Raw genomic sequence first — 16,101 nt, 5'->3', positions numbered from 1 at the left:
CTTCAGGGCTCTGGTCCTGAGCTATCCCACAGCTTATATATCATCAATTTATTTTTCTGCTATTTACTTCTCCATCCAGCTTGTATATGAGAAAAATAAGTGGGAGATTCTGGAGGTATAAGCTTCGCATTGCTAAAACACCATTGAAAGAAGTGCATAAATTTAAAATAAGATAATCATTCTTATTAACAAAGTTTATATAGTATTTCAATGCAAGATTTGTTTTAGTTTTCCCTAAACCATAGGTAACTACTAGAGAAATTTGTGCAAAAAAGGGATACCCCTTTTTGCTGGCTATAATGATCACTCTGTTATGGAGGAAAGCAAGATAAGAGGTGAGGTGATCTGGAAAAAGATGTTGGAACAAATCAGGTAAGTGATGATGAGGCAATTGATATGGTTTGACTCTGTGTCCCCACCCAAATCTCATCTCAAATTGTAATCCCCATGTGTTGAGGGAGAAACCTGGTGGGAGGTGAATGGATCATGGGGAGGTTTCCTCCAAGCTGTTCTCATGATAGTCAGAGAGTTCTCAAAAAATCTGATGGTTTAAAAGTGTGGCAATTCCCTCCTCTCTCTCGCTCATTGTCCTGCTGCCTTGTGAAGAAAGTGTTTGCTTCTCATTTGCCTTTTGCCATGATTGTAAGTTTCCTGAGGCCTTCCCAGCCATGTGGAACTGTGAGTCAATTAAACCTCTTTTTTTATTAATTACTCAGTCTCAGGCAGTTCTTTATATCAGCATGAAAATGGATTAATACAGAAAATTGTTACTGGGATAGTGGGGTACTGCTATAAAGATAACCTGAAAGTGTAGACAAGACTTTGGAACTGGTTAATAAGCAGAAGTTGGACTGGTTTGAAGGGCTCAGAAGAAAACATGAAAATGTGGGAAAGTTTGGAACTTCCTAGAGACTTGTTGAATACTTTTGACCAAAATGCTGATAGTGATATGGACAATGAAATCCAGGCTGAGGTGGTCTTAGATAGAGATGAGGAACTTATTGGGAACTGGAACAAAGGTCACTCTTGCTATGCTTTAAGCAGAGACTGGCAGCATTTTGCCCCTGCCCCAGACATCTGTGAAACTCTGAACTTGGGAGAGTTAATTTAGGCTATCTGGCAGGAAAAATTTCCAAGCAGCAAAGCATTCAAGATGTGAACTGGCTTCTTCTGAAAGCATACAGTCATATGTGTTTGCAAAACGATTATCTGAAATTGAATCTTATGTTTAAAAGGGAAGTAGAACATGAAAGTTTGGAAAATCTGCAGCCTGGCCATGCAGTAGAAAAGAAAACCCCATTTTCTGGGGAGAAGTTCAAGCTGGCTGCAGAAATTTGCATAAGTAAAGAGAAGCTGAATGTTAATAGCCAAGATAATGAGGAAAATGTCTCCAGGATAGTTCAGAGATCATCATGGCAGCCCCTCCCATCGCAGGCCCAGAGGCCTAGGAGGAAAAAATGGTTTTGTGTGCCAGGCCCAGGACTCTGCTGCTCTGTAAAGCCTCGAGACATGGTGCCCTGTATCCCAGCCACTCCATCTCCAGCCATGGCTAAAAGAGGCCAAGGTACAGCTTGAGCAATTGCTTCAGAGAGTGCAATCCCCAAGCCTTGGTGGCTTCCACATGGTATTGGGCATGTGGGTGCACAGAAAAAAAGAGTTGAGCTTTGGGAGCCCCCACCTAGGTTTCAGAGGATGTGTGAAAATGCCTGGATGTCCAGGTAGAAATCTACTGCAGGAGTGGTGCCCTCATGGAGAACCTCTACTAGGATAATGCAGAGTGGAAATGTGGGGTTGGAGCCCCCACACAGAGTCCTCAATGAGGCACTACCTAGGGGAGCTGTGAGAAGAGGACCATCATTCTCCAGACCCCAAAATGGTAGATCCATTGACATCTTGCACTGTGCACCTGGAAAATGCACAGGCACTCAATGGCAGCCTGTGAAGAAGCTGCCTAAAGCCATGGGAGCCCACCCTTTGCATCAGTGTGCCCTGGATGTGAGATATGGAGTTAAAGAAGATCATTTTGGAGCTTTGAGATTTAATGACTGACCTACTGGATTTTGGACTTGCATGGGGCCTGTAGCCCCCTTTGTTTTAGCCAATTTCTCCCATTTGGAGTGGGAAAATTTACCCAATGCCTGTACCCCCATTGTATCTTGGAAGTAAGTAGCTTGCTTTTGTTTTAACAGGCTCATAGGTGGAAGGGATTTGCCTTATCTCAGATAAAACTTTGGATTGTGGACTTTTGGGTTAATGTTGGAATAAATCAAGAATTTGGGGGTGTGTTGGGAAGGCATGATATGTTTTGAAACGTGAGAAAAACATGAGATCTGGGAGGATCCAGAGGTGGATTAATATGGTTTGGCTCTGTGTCCCCACCCAAATCTCATCTCAAATTGTAATTTGCACATGTCAAGGGAGGGACCTGGTGGGAGGTGATTGGATAATGTGGGTCATTTCCCCCATGCTGTTCTAGTGAATGATGCTTTAAAAGTATTTGGCAGTTCACTCCCATTCCCTCATCTCTCCTGCTGCCTTGTGAAGAAAGTGCTTGTTTCTCCATTGCCTTCCACCATGATTATAAGTTTTCTGAGGTTTCCCCAGCCATGTGTAACAGTGAGACAATTAAACCTCTTCTATTTATAAATTACCCAGTTTCAGGTAGTTTGTTATAGCAGTATGAAAATGGACTAATACAGTAATGTACTAAAGAGTTAGGCTGAAAATGGTTGTAGATGATGAATATACAACAAGCAATAGGAAGTATAACCTCTCATAGCATAATAGGTCAGGTAGACAAGCAGGTGGTCATCCTGATGCAGTGCAACATGTTCTGTGCAAATGGTATTTGTAATTTGCAATGATTACAAAAGGCAGAAACCCACTCAGAAACACTGCAGTATGCACTGCAACTCTGTCTTCAAGCAATCAGCAGACTGTGGATGAGCATTTGACACTCAAATCAAGGTGGCTGGAAAACAAGATGAGCTCAGAATATTTAAATATATTTTAATAAATTCCAGAATAAAATACCATTTAACATTGCAATGAATTAGAGACAAAGAAAGCAAAACTTCATTGTTATGCACTCGATTGTAAACTCCATCCATCTAAATGTAGATGCATAAAAAGCAGGGTGCTATAATATTTTCTCTTAATTTTATGTAATATTCTAACTTAGTCTACATGTAACAGTGTACATGAAAATCCTCAGGACCTTTTTCCAAGACAATCCAGAGATTGATGACTCTCCTCCCCATGACATTCCTGTTCAATTAGGTAGAAGTCATAGAGACATCTGCTTCATATTTCACCAAAGAGTATTAAGGACTTCAAGGGAAATGAAATTCTTTAATTTTAGGTCTTGGCACACACAAAGCAAACTCACCATTCACTTATAAAAAAAGATGACAATTAGTTGAATTTTTCTACCAATTTTATTTTAGTTTTTAAAAATTATCCATTTATTATTTATAGCATGATTTCCTTAGTTTGAGCTCCCTTCTCTGACCTCCTTGTTTACCCTCCTTATATATAGCTTGACTCGGGATCAAATGCAGTGGAGGGTCTCATTAAATGCTGAGCAGCCAGTTTTGACAAACTCTACTTTCACACAAGTTACACAACAGAAATACATAATATAATTTTTATGGTTGACTGCCTTGAGAAAATTTAGCACACCAGACGCATAATTCATTCAAGGAAAAAAAAATTCTTTAGCTGACTTATTACCTGAGTGCAGCTCTGCTGCTGGAAATAAAGTTTGAAAGCTTCTGCGTACATAAGGAGTACAAATGGATTTCGGTCATCAATAACGTGACTAAATTAAGAATCAGAGTGTTAAGGGATTTCCCTCTAGCAAGTTAACAATAATACGCCTTGTGTTTGTGTCTATGATGTGACAGAATTCATGCCCTACACTTTGCATGTGTTACCTTGCTGTAATTCTAACAGGCCTATCATATGAACATCATAATCCCCACTTACAGATGAGAACGCTGAGGATCAGAAAGGTTAAATAACTCCCACAGGATCACACTGCTGGTGAATGTTGAACCCAAGTCTGTGAAATTCCACAATGATGGGTTATCCTACGATTTCCATGAAATTTTACTTCTCATCCTAGAAGGTTTGATCATCATTGAGTGTCTGCAAACCATGTATTTGACGTTCTGCCTCTTGTCAGTGCAAGCAAGAGAGAGTACTAAAAGTGCCTTAAGAGGTAATCTGATACAAATAAAAGCAATCAAAAGATTTTAGACTCGGAAACCCCATTCAGTGTATGTTTAACAGAGCAGTCGAGGATGAAGACAGAGAGGACAGGAGCCAGAGCTGATTCTGATGCTGATGCTCAAGCACATGAGACTGTGTTTCCCTTGCCAAATCATTTGTTTGCTGTTGTTTGCAAAGTCTAATTGTATCACAGTACAGAGTGTAAAATGCTAAGTAAAATGTTTCTTTGCCATATCTATCTGTATATAGACAGAGCTTTGATTTCCTAAATCCAATATTTGCATATATCCAATATAGTTATAAAGACAGAACCAAACTGCAGTGGCATTTTAAGAAAGTCATTTAGAAAGTAAATGAGAAATAAATATAGGACCTGTAACTAGGGATATATTATGCTTCTTTCTCTTCTGATTCCTGGCCTATTCCCTTTCTTCCTGTGTCAATTAATTCATCGGTGCCATATTTATATTTAAACTCTTTGTTATAAGAACAAACCCTACTTTTCTTCATGAAATAAAAAGAAAGAAGTGTGGTCAGATAAAAGAAGAATGAAACCTGGAAATGCAAAGATATCAGGCAGTTGAAGTAGTACTGTTCTCTCATCTGCAGTCTCCAGTCTCTATGGTTTGGGGTTTCTCTTCCCCTGTGAACTTTCTCTGATACTCAATCTACCTGGAAGGCATGGGATGGTCATTCGGTGACTCACAAGTTTATGTGTTATGAATATCACAAAATGAAAGGACAGATAATCTTAGTGCTAACTTCAGTTTTCTGGAAAAGAAATGCCAATTTCCTCATTTTATTTAAATCTCCACTCTTGGTCCATGTCATGTGATCAGGTGCTCATAAAATACTAATGTGGCTTTGGTTTTCCCCATTTGGAGAGCTAAGGTCAATTGAGAATCATCCTGAACAGAACAAATACTTCAAAATGATTCACTGTACCTTCTTTGGCTCAATTATTCAAGTAGTAGCCTCTGTACCTAAAATATCCTCTTCTTTCCAAAGCTTTCTCAAAATATCTTTGTAATAAAACTTATCTGATAATATTTCTCCATCCAGAGGAGGAGCCTTGGCACAGTTAATGGAGTCACTTTGGCTTTCTCACTCAGCTGACCAATGTGGATCACACAATGCCCATTAGATCATGGAAACTGGTGTCAATTAGAAAAGATTAAAATATTCACACCAAAGTCTTGCTTGGATTAGAAAAATCTGTTTTTACCACTTACCACATATGTCCTATTTCCAGTCTATGCAACACTTGCATAGGAGCCCTAAATAGTTATCATTTGATTGTTAAATCCTTTTTTCTGTTCCTTGTATAACTTTCTTGTTGCTATTTGCCATAGAAATAAATGCCATCTGTTTATATACTTTAACCTCTTGAGAATAGGGGGAATAGCCAAAGAATTTTGCCTAAATACTTGTAAACTTCCAAATGGAAACCCTTAATAATTATCATTTAATGGCAATGATCATGAAGAAGATGATAAAAAATAAAATGGAACAATATATTAATCAGTAACAGAATATAATCAGTAACTGAGAATAAAAATAAACATTCTCATTCCAAGAACATTATGCCTAAAGACAAAGCATCTGTTTCCTGTGGCTTAAAATTCTCAAATCACTTCAAGGAAAGTTGAAATATTTAGTGAATCATCATGCCAAAGCAGTAGGTCCATCATATAGTACAGGCAGTAAAATAATCTAAGAGCAAACATTATTTAACTCTTCATTGTAAGAAAAACTGGTTTTATGTTAGGTCTCAGGCTAACAAAGTACACAAATATTCCACCAGAAAAATCTTTTGTAAAAATCTGATCTTGAATAAAAGACCTTTGTATATATGTGACAAGAAACTCATCGACTAAACAAATTACATGTGAATTGCCCAAAGACATATTTACAAAAAAGAATATAAAACCCAGCATATGTGATGACTAGTACAAAAAATCATTGTGGAGAAATTTTATCATAAAATATAGTTTGGAAGAATATATATATATGTGTGTGTGTGTGTGTGTGTATATATATATATACATATACACACACATATCCATCTATCAAAAGAGAAATATTAATACAAATGTAGAGATAGAGTGTATATATAACTCGAGACATGTTGATAAACTTAATTTTAACTTACATGTGGTCAGTGTTAACCTACAATGATGAGAAGGTTAAGTCAAGTGATATTTTGAAAAATACTTTGATTAAAGTCAAGGTACCAAAGAGGCAGAGGGTAATTCATGGTCACAATTAGGATAGAAATAATACATTAAACCTGAAGGAATAAATGAGCTAGTGATTGCAAGCTTACCAGGAGCAGTTTTAAGGTAGGTTTTACATAGGAAGAATGTTAGTGTCTGGGATGTTCCTCCTTTGCCTTAAGTATCCCAAGTCTGTTAAGCTAGATCTTTCCCTATATATAATCAGTTATATCCTCCTCCTACCATAAAGGCTCAATATCTTTAGCAAAGGTATTTCCTCTGGACAGAATGAATGTCTCTTTGGGAGCCTCCCTGCATCAGTAGTGGTCTCATCAGAGTCTATTTTTCCTTGATTATGTTGACAAGAAAAGAGTAATGTAGTCAATTATTCTTTTCCTGGGTTTCAACTGCCTTGCTGCCCCCACCTCCAGAGCACAGGACTTGATAACTGACCTTTAAACACATGTATCACCTCTTAGGTGAAGTATCTGTAACAGACTTTAAAACTCCAAATTCTCTTTTGTCTCTCTGCAGTAGGCCATCTACCAAAGTTGTTTCGTTTCACTATTGGCCTTCAATTTGTCCATGATTTCATTTTGTGATAATTTCAACTAGAAGTTTACATGTAAACTAAACATGAGTAAGGGAACATACTTGAAAGCAGGAAGAACACAGAAAAACTATGGACAGAGTCTCCAGTACTACTCTTAGAAAGATCAAGCTTTAAAATGTCTGTGTAGAAAAAAAGAAAAATGCAAACTAAGTTGAAAATTCATTGTTACCTCCTAATATTAAATTTCTCCTCTGAGATTGATCTGTATTTTCAGTAAATAATTTCACACATGTATCACAATTTACTGTGATTCTCTAATAACCACCACATGGTGCAAAGAGTAATTTTTGCCAGCCTCATTTCATATTGGTCTCCTAAAGAGAGAACACATGGTGGCAGGTCTGGGTGTGAGGCAACACAGGTTTTTCAGAGCCTAACAACAGTGATGGAGAAACCATGAAGGCTAAAAGAGCTATAAGAGACATTTGCCGTGAACACCTTAAGACCAAACTTTATGAATGCATTATAAAGTGAGGCCAATTTTTAAATGAAAAAAGAAAGGGTTCAGAAACAACAGCTTTCATTTTGTGGATTGCTTTACACATGAAGATGAGTTAACATTAACAGAAGAAAGAAAAGTTCTGCTTAAGCACAAAGATTCAAGACACTTCAAGAAATCAAAAAACCGAGATAGTATTTTTCAAAATCAGGCTAATGTGAATACGTGGCTGCTTTGGGAATGATATGTAGAAAAGCATGTAGTCATGCTTTTCTAGGGAAACCAAGAGGGCTGGGGCTGCTCTCTATTTCCATCATCTAGTTCCAAACTGTGGCTGTTAACCAAGCCACTTTGGTAGAAAGTCGAAGGAGAAGAAACTTTACATTCCATTAGGGAATAATATCTAAGAGCATGATTTTAGCAAAAAACATTGAATTTATGTTAAGGGTCATGGAGTTACTGTAGGAAGGAATTCATGTCAAATTCCTAACAGGGGGCTCTCGGGGCATGGAAATATGTCTGTTGTCATATCTGCTTAATGAATTCTTCAGTACAAACCTGGGCCACAGTTTAGTGACCACATTCATGAACATGCTTCCAATCTGGAGACAATTATGAGAAGTTTGGTAGATAGTCCTAGAAACCCAAAACCTCAGGATGGGTGGGAAAATTGAAGGAGAAAGAGAAGAAGAAGATCTCCTGGTAGTCTGGTATCAGGTGACAATCTGAAAATAAGAAGTTCTCCCTATTGGACCTCCAAAAATGAAAGTTGGGAAATGATGGAGGGACCTGAGGGCTGAACTCTTTCCACATCAAAATAACTGAAGCTCTCCATTCCCTAGGGAAGAGGCAAGATCCATGGAGGAATACAGCAGATATGGCTAGGTGCTCATCTGATGATGCTTATATCCACTGTGAGGGGTTAGAACATCTCTGATTATGGAAGAAGTGTGGCAGAGGAGTAGGCTGAGAAGCCTGTCTCCTGGATTATCTTCAAATTTTAAACTGCTGTATATAACCTATGACATTTCCAGAGACATCTACCAGCATCTCTTTGCCCCTCTCACTGGGTTTCTGTAGTGATTATACGTGGTATTTCAGCTGGCTGTGATTCCATGATATGAGAAACTATTGACCTAGAGGAAAGGACAAGAAGATTTCTTCTTACCTTGGGCTCCAGGATAAGCCAGAAAGTCAGGCCATTAAAGGGCCATCAGAGAAAAATCCCTCCAAATCCTTCATAGCGAACAAAAAAGAGGGAGTGTTCATCCATGAGTCCAAAGATACCAATCTGCAACTGTTAATAATCTTCATCTCATGTACCAACAGGAGACAGAAATAATTTCCAATGAACTAAAACTAGTTTCTCAGGAAGGCACTATAATATGTGTGTGTGTGTGTGTGTGTGTGTGTGTGTGTATAAAATGTATTACCAGAGTTTTCATGGTACTAACAAAATAATGCAGTAGACTGGAGGTACATTAACCCTTTCAATGAGACTGCCTTTGGCTGGAGGTGTAAAATATCAGAAGAAAGAAATTCAGGAGGGTTCAGGGCATGAAATGTTGGCAGTGCACAATTCCATGCTTTCTGCAATGCTCAAAATCTCTGGATAGTTTAAATACATAAAATGTATGGCTTAGTTGAATTTTTTATTGTATCTTGTGAAATCAAGAAGCTCATACTGCATTTTGTGGAACAGAATTTGGGCAATAGGTATGAAGCAAAGGGTAAGAAGAAGAGGCAACATAGGAAGGTTAGAGATGTAGTAAAATCTTAATCAATATCTGAATTTAACAAGCCATGAAATTGGGAGTTTCAGCTAATGTTTTAGCCATAATTTGAAGAATAGAGATATCAAGTAAAATGTGGGATACATATAACTCACCTCTGTATTCTAAATGTCCTCTTGATTTGTATTATGACCTTCCAAGAACTAAAATATGGTTTTAGCATACCCAGTGTTCATGATTCTGGGGAATATCTAGTTTTCCATGCTCCTTACTATGGTTCTCAATCTTAGCCACATTAGAATTGACTTGGAAATTATTTTAAAATTCTTGATGCCTGAGCCTTTCTCCAAAACATTTATTTAATCTTGTTGTGTGGTATCTGATAAATGATTTTTTTCAAGTTTTCATATAATTATAGAGCCCAGCCAGGGTTGAAAACCATTGACCTAGAAGCACTGCTATTTCCAACTAGCAGTTATACAGCCTTAACCTTTACCCTAGATAAATTAGGGCAGCATTTTAGTAGTCTCCGAAATTTTATTCTTGTATGCTATCATTCATTCATGTATTTATTTATCAATTCAACTATTAGTGACTACATTGCTTTTAGGTAGCAATATTGTGTTGATACTGAAAATACAGTCGTATAAGTCTGTTTGAATTGCTATAACAAAATACTTGAGGCTGGGCAATTTATAAAGAAAAGAGGTTTATTTGGCTCACAGTTCTGCAGGCTGAACAAGAAAAATAGCTCTGGCATCTGCTTCTGGTGAGGACCTCAGGCTTCTTTCACTCATGTTGGAAGGTGAAGGGGAGCTGTCATGTACAGAGATTATAGGGCAAGAGAAAAAGCAAGAAGAGAGGGGATAGGAGGAGCCAGGCTCTTTTTTAACAACCAGCTCTCCCAGGAACTAATAGAGTGAGAACTCATGAAAGAATGGCACCAAGTCATTCACGAGGAATCAGCTCCCATGACCCAAATATCTCCCTCTAGGTACCCACATCATCTAACACTGGGGATCAGATTTCAACATTAGATTTGTAGGGGCCAAACATCCAAACTATAGCAGCAGTAATGAACAAAAATCTTACCACCAGACTTAGTAGAAATGATAGTCTTGTGGAATAAAAATATGGATTAAATAGTCACTAAAATAAAGGTATAATGGTAAATTGTAACACATGTTATCACAGAAAGGTAACATTTTGATTGCATTTTAACAAGGGCCCCTGATTTAGATGTTGAAGTTATGTGGATAATCTCTGGAAAAGTTTTAGAGCAGAGGCCTAAAGGATAAGATATGAGTGATTTTAAAAGACCTAGAAGGTAAAGGGACTCTAAGTGGAAGAACAATTTTGTGCAAAACTCTGGGATAAGAAAGAGAAGCCATATATTTGAAGAAATGAAAGAAAATCACTCTGTTGGAAGGAGAGAAAATTATGAAGGTTTAGTAAGGTATAGCCCTGGAGAGGTAGCAAATGTCAGCTAAAGCAGGGCTTGGAGACCTTGCTAAGTATTTAGATTTTATAGTGTGATATACGTGTGTGTGTGTGTTTCTTATTTTGTTTTTATTGTCAATTGTATATTCAGTAGACCACCACTGAAAATGTTTTAAGTAGAGGAAGCTAGTCTCTAGTTTGCAAATTCAAAGACGATTCTGACATTCTGGCTGGCTGCTAGAGAACGATTTCAAGGAGGGCAAGATTAGAAGTAAGATCGGTTCACAGATAATTGCACTAGTTCAAGTAAAATATTATAATTATGTGAGGCAAAGGGAAAGAGTTGCAAACAAATGGGTGAAATTGAGCTATAGTTTGAAAAAAATTCAACGTGTTTTAGGGGACTAGATAGATCATGATAGAAAAAGATAAATTGTATGGAATCCTGACTCTTCCACTGATCTGTGAGACATGAGGTGAGTTATTTAACCTCTCTATGCCTCAATACTCACGGATAGAATGAGAATTATGTTAGTTCTTTCCTAATGCATATGCAAATATTATATAGCAGTCAACTTCTGATCTTCAAAACACTACCAAAAAAACATTTTGATCAAACAAAACTCAGTTTAGTAGACTTATCACAGTAGGGAGAATATCACCTTGACCAATCTTAGTATTTTCTCAGAACAAGGTTGCCTGAAGAGGATATTTATATAATTTCAGGGCCTGAATTGAGTGATTTTTAGGTGAGTTGTGCAAGTTGAGAAACGAGTTGGGATTGCACAATGTGTGTGACATAACAGCTTTGGACTGACCAGCCTAACAAGGAAGAGGGCTAACCTTGATCAACCAACCAGTGGTTGCTCTTGAAATGTTAACTATTTTATTTAATTTGGTCTTATCTTCCAGGAGCAAGAGCTAGTTTTTGTTGTTTTCTCAGTATTTTTAAACACATGTGTGGAAAACTCTTGCTATTCCAGAATAGTTTAACAGGTAATGTTTTCAAGTTCCTGTAAGATGTTAATATTCCGAATTCAAGAATGAGAAATTGGAATTCAGAAATTCTTGGGAATTCTTTTTTTTTTTTTTTTGAGATGGAGTCTCACTCTGTCGCCCAGCCTGGAGTGCAGTGGTGCAATCTTGGCTCACTGTAACCTCCATCTACCAGGTTCAAGCGATTCTCCTGCCTCAGCCTCCTGAGCAGCTGGGATTAGAGGTGTGTGCCACCACACCCGGCTAAATTTTTTGTAGTGTTAGTAGAAATGGGGTTTCACCATGTTGGTCAGGCTGGTCTTGAAGTCCTGACCTTGTGATCTGCCTGCCTCAGCCTCCCAAAGTGCTGGGATTACAGGCATAAGCCACCACGCCCTCCTGGGAATTCTTAAAAACATTACTATTCCTTGTTTTTCGTGAAAATTTATTTACATGTTTTTACCTAATTATGTTATTATAATAAACTGAATTATTTTTATGATTAGGCTATACTAAAATTTTCATGTAATTTTTGAGAATAATGAAAGTGCATGCTCTACTCTTAAAATAAACCAGTATATTATGACAAGATTAAATATTTCAATAACATCCAAATTGATCTCTAACTTGATAGAGATATTTCATAAAATAAGAAATTATTAAAACAAAGTAAATGACAAATAATAATGTTCAGATTTAAAAAGCAAATATTTAATATTTAAATGGTATTCTTAAACTGAAATTTTAAAACACACAAGCATTGTTATCTTCAAGATAGGTCTTAGAGTGTATGTTGCTTCATGTAAACTTGTTTTTTAACTATGAAAATATTTTTTGTGCTTGCCTAAATTTGGCTTGCTGTGGAAATCAATATTGCTTTTGTTACTTTGGATTTTATACCTGTTTTGGGTTCATATCAGAGTAGTCTCCGACAATATAACCATCAGCTTCTCTTTGCATCTTTTCTTAAGGCATTTACAAATAACTGTAGGCTAAAGCAAGTGTTTAAACCCAAAAAATCACCGGTGTATACTTTCAGGTAGTATTCAAATAACCTAACATTCTGTTCTCTCAGCAAAGATAATGGCATAATCACATAATCACATTTCTAAATTGTCAATTTAAGGACTTATATTTCTTCTAAAACTTGTTACTTCCTGGAGTACCACAGATAGGATTTTTATAAAATATACAATATAGACTTATTAATATTTATTTTATTTATAAGAAGGACTCACCATTAGCAGCAGACAGGACCATGAAAACACACTTACGACACAGCAACAACTATGAGCAAACCTGAGTGATTAGATCATCAACATCTCTTCCCAGAAATGTCCAGCCTTATTCTCCAACTCTGAGTGTTAGTGCACCCAGCTCTTGCTTTCAACGTGACATCAATGGGTTTTGTCAAAACACTTTCTACTTCTTTTAATTGTAGTAGCAGAATTATAGTAGTTTTATAGTTTTCCTAATTTCTTGACAGGTTTTGTTTGGGATATGAGATTTGGAAAAACATTTAAATTTCCAGACACACACACACACACACACACACACACACACACACACAGACAGAGAAATGTGTGCTTGGAAACACCAGCCACAGGAAAATATCTTGGCTCCCATTGTTGTTTAAAACAAGATTATGTTTGTTTTGGTTCTAGAAGCTGATGACATCAAGCACTTAAAACATCACTTGGCAAACATTACATTATCAAACATTTTAGTAATTATTATAATTGGAGCATCATTTTGATGAAGTTGTCATTCACGGAAAGATGGATCTGGTTGGGAAAAGAGAGAAGAGGTAATGAGTTCAGTTTGGGGTGTTAAGTTTAAAAAGCCTGTGGGGTAGTCAAGTGCAGAAATCAAGAAGGTAGTTGGGTCTGTGTCTAATAAAATCTGATGTGGAGGTATACATAATATTGGTATGTAGACAGTGTGTAAAGCCATGAATAAGGATAAGGTCACATACACAGAAAGTAGACTGTGAGAAGAGAAGAAAACTAGGCTCAAGTACTGACTGGGATACCTGATTTTCATGCATTCTCTGAACTGCACTTTTCTATTCACCTTATTTTATCCTCTTAGTAAGCGGGCTGCGTCTTAGTTTTCTCAGTAGCAGGTTATCTGCTCTTGAAAAATTGCTTAGCTTAGTGTCCCAATACCCTGCCTAACACTTCCTATACATTCTCCCTAAGCCAGAAGTTCCCCCTCTATTGCTAATTTGCTGAGATTTTTTTTTTTATGAACAGGTGTTGAATTGTGTCAAATATATTTTTCTGTGTCTACTCTCATGATCATGTGATTTTCGTTCTTTAGTCTGTTGGTGCGAAGAATTATATTAGTTGATTTTCAAATGTTGAACCAGCCTTGCAACCTGGGATAAATCTCATTTGGTCATGGTGTATAGTTATTTTTATACATTGTTGGATTTGGTTTGCTAATATTTTGTTGAGGATTTTTGCATATATGTTCATAAAATATATTGTTCTGTAGCTTTTTTTTTCTTGCAATGTCTGATTTTGTTAGTAAGCTAATGCTAGCCTCATAGAATGAGTTAGGAAGTATTCTCTCTGCTTCTATCATCTTCTGGAAGAAATTGTGGACAATTGTTTCCTCTTTAAATATTTAGTGCAATTTACCAACAAACCCATCTGGCTGTGGTGCTTTCTGTTTTGGGAAGTTATTAATTATCAATTTAGTTTCTTTAGTAGAAATAAGCCTATTCAGATTGTCTATTTCTTCTTGTGTGAGTTTTGACAGATTGTGTTTTTCAAGATATTGGTCCATTTCTTCTAGATTATCCCATTTATGGGAATCAAATACATAGTATTCCTTCCAAATTTCTAACTTACATCATTTTTCTTCTCTGAAGACTTTCTCTGATAGATCTAAGAAGGATTGTTGATTTTTCTGTCTTTTGAGCCTTTTACTTGTTGATAGGATGAAGTAACAATTTCTAAGCTCTTCACATGCCATATTAGAAGCCAGAAGTGAACAATTATTTTCTTAGAGAAGACATTGAACCACCAAGGAATATATGATGCCTTTTGTTTTATCTTTTATTTTAAATATCTCCTATATTAAGCTTTATTGGTTATTAAGAAATATCATAGGATGGGACCAGTAATTTATCTAAGTTTCACTGTGAATGCATGGTGCAATTTTGTACAAGTTGCAGTATATCCCTGTGCCTTTTATCTGAAAATTAAGTGCAATAATATTGGCCCAGCTGCCTCAATCTTGTTGGTAGAACAACAACCACAAAAAAGTGAATGTGCCTTACAAATTAAAATTATTAAATGAATTAAATGTTTTATTGACATGAGTAATTAATGGATATATTTACATGAACAAAATACTAAACTTTTCTTCCCTATTCATGTCTCCTAAGCTTAATAAAATACATAATTACCATTTATTTTAAAAAAGAATTAACATTTTCAAGAAGTTTGAGTGTTATAGAGTGAATTTTTCTGTTTCTACCAAAATTCATATGTCGAAGCCCTAATCCCCACTGTGACTGTATTTGGAGATAAGGCCTTATAAGGAAGTAATGAAGGATAAATGAAGTCATAAAATATGGGACCCTGATCTGATAGCATTAGTATCCTTGCAAGAAGAAATATAAGAGAGCATTCTTTCTCTCTCCCTGTGTGTCATGGTAGCACACAGCAAGAAGGTGGCTGTCTGCAAGTCAGAAGGAGAGTCCTCACTAAAAGCAAAACTCAACTGGACCTTGATCTGAGACTTCCAGCCTCCCAAACTGTGAGAAATAACTTGCTGTTGTTTAAGCCACCTAGCCTGTCATCTTTTGGTATGGCAGCCAGAGCTGACTAATATACTGAATAATTTTGTATTAGATGATTGTTCTCTGTACTCCCCTAATTTCGTGTAACATTATTATTATATTTACACCAGATCAAAATTAGATTTTCATTTCATTTCCCACCACTTGACTGTAATCTTTGAGGGCTAGAGCTATATCATATTTAAGTTTGAATGTCCATTAGTAAGTATATTGTTTGGCATACTAGGTGCTCAGTAAATATTGGTTGCACAAGTAAATGTTGCATAAGAACTCTAGGTCTTCTATCATGAAAGAGTGTGTATGTGTGTTTACGATTTTGATAACTCTGATCAACTCTAAGAGTTAGTTGTGTTGTTGGTGGTGCTGCTGATTTGCTGGTTTAATTATATAGTTTTGTTGATAATGATTTGAAATAATCCACACTTCATGGTGAGTTGAGTTTGTTGCTATAAAATATATCCTTATATCCTAAATCATTTTTCTTCAATAGATTTCTCTTTTCTAATAAATCAACCAGGTAATATGAAAAGCACTGATTTCCAAATAGGTAACTACACCATCTTAAATACAAACTCAAGAGTCTAATTTGACATGAAGAGGAGAAGATAAAGAGACAGTGCTTGGACATTCATGGATAA

The 16,101-nt window shown here is 36.6% G+C and overlaps 1 long non-coding RNA gene across 3 annotated transcripts in view; it reads right to left on the bottom strand.

Annotated features, from left to right (window-relative positions):
- Positions 1-13,257, bottom strand: part of LOC107973696 (uncharacterized) — a 44,910-nt gene extending 31,653 nt beyond the window's left edge. For 2 of the 3 annotated variants that reach the window (XR_008546534.2, XR_010150280.1), the window contains exon 1: positions 12,888-13,253. This is a non-coding gene — a long non-coding RNA (uncharacterized LOC107973696). Of the gene's footprint in view, positions 1-12,887 lie in introns of all 3 variants that reach the window. The other variant, XR_008546535.2, reaches the window with a different exon arrangement.
- Positions 13,258-16,101: the final 2,844 nt, after the last annotated feature.

This window comes from Pan troglodytes, chromosome 13 (genome assembly GCF_028858775.2).
Source record: "Pan troglodytes isolate AG18354 chromosome 13, NHGRI_mPanTro3-v2.0_pri, whole genome shotgun sequence".
NCBI classification, from domain to species: domain Eukaryota; kingdom Metazoa; phylum Chordata; class Mammalia; order Primates; family Hominidae; genus Pan; species Pan troglodytes.
Note: the sequence above shows the minus strand (reverse complement) of the source record. Positions and strands in the feature narration are given on the sequence as shown.